Source organism: Carlito syrichta, unplaced genomic scaffold (assembly GCF_000164805.1).
Source record: "Carlito syrichta isolate Samal-C Ts95f unplaced genomic scaffold, Tarsius_syrichta-2.0.1 Scaffold303656, whole genome shotgun sequence".
Classification (NCBI taxonomy): domain Eukaryota; kingdom Metazoa; phylum Chordata; class Mammalia; order Primates; family Tarsiidae; genus Carlito; species Carlito syrichta.
The window spans coordinates 246,599-249,351 of NW_007247752.1; the positions used below are offsets into that span (position 1 = coordinate 246,599).

General features: G+C 44.2%; 1 pseudogene; it reads right to left on the minus strand.

Moving 5' to 3' along the window:
- Positions 1-262: 262 nt before the first annotated feature.
- LOC110595718 lies at positions 263-1,536 on the minus strand (annotated as a pseudogene).
- Between the last annotated feature and the right edge of the window lie 1,217 nt (positions 1,537-2,753).

Sequence of the window (2,753 nt, forward strand, 5' to 3'; positions counted from 1 at the left end):
ACAATAGGATCATTTCTTTGGAGTCAGTTTCTATCATTTGAGTATGTGACACTGTAATGTTGAAATTAAGTCTAATTCTAGGAAATGTAAACTGATTTATTTTTGATATATAAAACTTATATACAAATCCAGCAGTTATACTTGGCATTCACTATTTCTGTGTTGAAATTTCCCATCATTTATGGTTTGTCCCAAGCACAAAATCCTGAGCCAGGGGATATGATATAATATGGTAATAGCACAGTTTGCTTTTCCAGACTGTTCAGGAGTCCGTGGAATTATCTGAAGGGTCTTTGTTCCCTCCTATAGTATCATTAAGTATTTTGTCAGATATCTTAGCTGTAGTTGACGTAATCTGGGGAGTCACAGTGTGTCCAAACCCTTGGTTGTGACCTATGGGTGAAGGTGGCATAGAAGAGGCAATAGAAATTACATCTTGCAATGATGACAATAACAAACTTGTATGTTCATTTTGATCTTGATCCTCAGGAAACAATTTTTCCTAGAATGCCCCCTGACCGTCTGTCCAACATGCCTTACTTGTTCAGAAATATCATCTCTAATATCTGAAACATTGTACATGGCAAGAAAGGACTCAAACATGAGCCCTCTTCTACTTCTTGAGTGTATAGTTTATATGAGAAAGTGTAGTGATGAGCAATAGCAGCAAGAAACATCTCAATACAGATTATAAAGTCCTGGAGTCCTGTGGCCACAGCTTCAACAGTTTGCCATTCCCATGTATACTTTTCAGAAACAACATCAACTTCTTCCAATAAAGCAACGACTACTGCTTGCCAAAAAGAAACAAAAACCACCAGCTTTACACAAAGAAATTTGCCAACATGTTGGATTGGACTCAGTTCTTCCTTTGGTACTTTATAAAACAACAGGAAGCAACACATAGCAAACAATTGTGACATATTGTTTATTATAACTAAATAAGACCAAGCATTTGAAAAGCTAAAATTCCTTTTCATCATATACATCAACCAGCTCCCAGATTAAAGCAACAATGGTGGTGAATGGTCTGACAACTGTATACGGCAATACAACTAGTATGCACCTAAACAGCAATACTCTTCCCACAGTCCATGGTGGACAGCAACATAAAGGAAGTAAATATTTCTGCTGATCATTGACTTTAAGGATTAATACCAGTTAGTTAGATAATTTATAAGGAATCTCATAAAGTTGTAAATGACGTAAGCTTCATAGCATTCTCTGCAGGTGTCTACATATATTGCAATGCTGGAATCCACAGCGATATAGATAGAGTCAACAACAAAAAGATTCCAGCAATAAACCAAGCCTTGGTGTGTATTCCAACCACCAGGTTCAGTAATTTCCGCATGCAACCACTATGGACACCAGGTAGATGACCACTGCGAAACGAGGAATCCACTGTCTCCAGTTCCTCCAGGAACAAGTACAAGGCATGTTTTCACAAAAATCAACTCTGAGTAGCAAGAAAAAAGAGCTCAAAAGTGATTGCAGTGGTGAGACTTGTTTTCTGGCTGTTTTGTCAACTTGCATACTACGGAAGAAGAGCTGCTGGGCGACTTTACCAACACCTCAAGCCACCTTTCCAGCCAGCGCTGTATTTTCTACTGAGGCTGCAACTGCAGCCACTCAGGGTGCTACTGGAGAGCAGGGCGGGCAGCATCCTTTGGTCCCCACCCTGCAGCTACCCAGTTCTACTGCGGTGGAATCCCCGTCGTGGGGCTCACCCTGAGCTCTGCCTGCACCATGGCCATGAGGGGAGCTCGCCAACCAGGACCGGCCTCTAGGGACCCTGCACACTTTGATCTTGTTATTGTTAAAACAAATCTTTACCTATAGGCTCTCAACAGTAGAACAATCAACACAGTGAGGCTAGCTATCAAGATGTTGACCGGGGCCAGGCTCGGTGGCTCAGCCTGTAATCCCTCGCTTTGGGAGGCCAAGGTGAGTGAATTGCCTGAGCCCGCGGGTTCGAGACCCACCTGGGCAACTTAGCGAGACCTCATCTCTACAATAAATCAAAAAAATTAGCCGGGCATGGTAGCGCGCACCTGTAGTTCGAACTACGTGGAAGGCTGAGGCGGAAGGATCTCTGGGGCCCAGCAGGTCGAGGCTGCGGTGGCCAGGAGCGGCCACTGCACTCCAGTCTGGGCGACTGAGACTCCAACGGAAAAAAAAAAAAAAGATGTTGACGGTGTCAGGATTGGAATCTTGAAGTCACATGTGTTTGTTTCACTTAAGAAGCTCTTTTTATACATGAACAAAACAAAGGTCATCACTCAAGTATAACTATGATTTCTACATCTTATATTAATTTCTATTTGGGGCATTAATTCCATCACATAGAACAAAGTTATTTTCAGTCTGTTCAAGTCCCTATGTAATCCATTTCTTTATAGTTGAAGCTAAGGTTCAGGGGGCTTACATAGTTCTAGGTGTTGGGCTCGGGGAGAAGCAGCACTCACCTTCTCCCCCTGCCCCTCCACCCACCGATCCCCTATGTGCCCCTCCACCCCAAACCCACAAACCACACACCAGTTTCCTAAAACCTGCCAGCAGCTGCTGAGAAGGGCCAGACAGAAACTTTCCAGCCCACGCCGGATGCCACGTTTTGTCTCCCCACCTCACTGCCGCCCCCAACACCCTCCCCAAATACAGTACCCTTAAAAACCCAAGCCTGCCCCTCCTTGGATGTGACTCCCTTGGCCCATCTTTCCGGACTACGGGACCTCGCCCGGGATTTTCTCCCC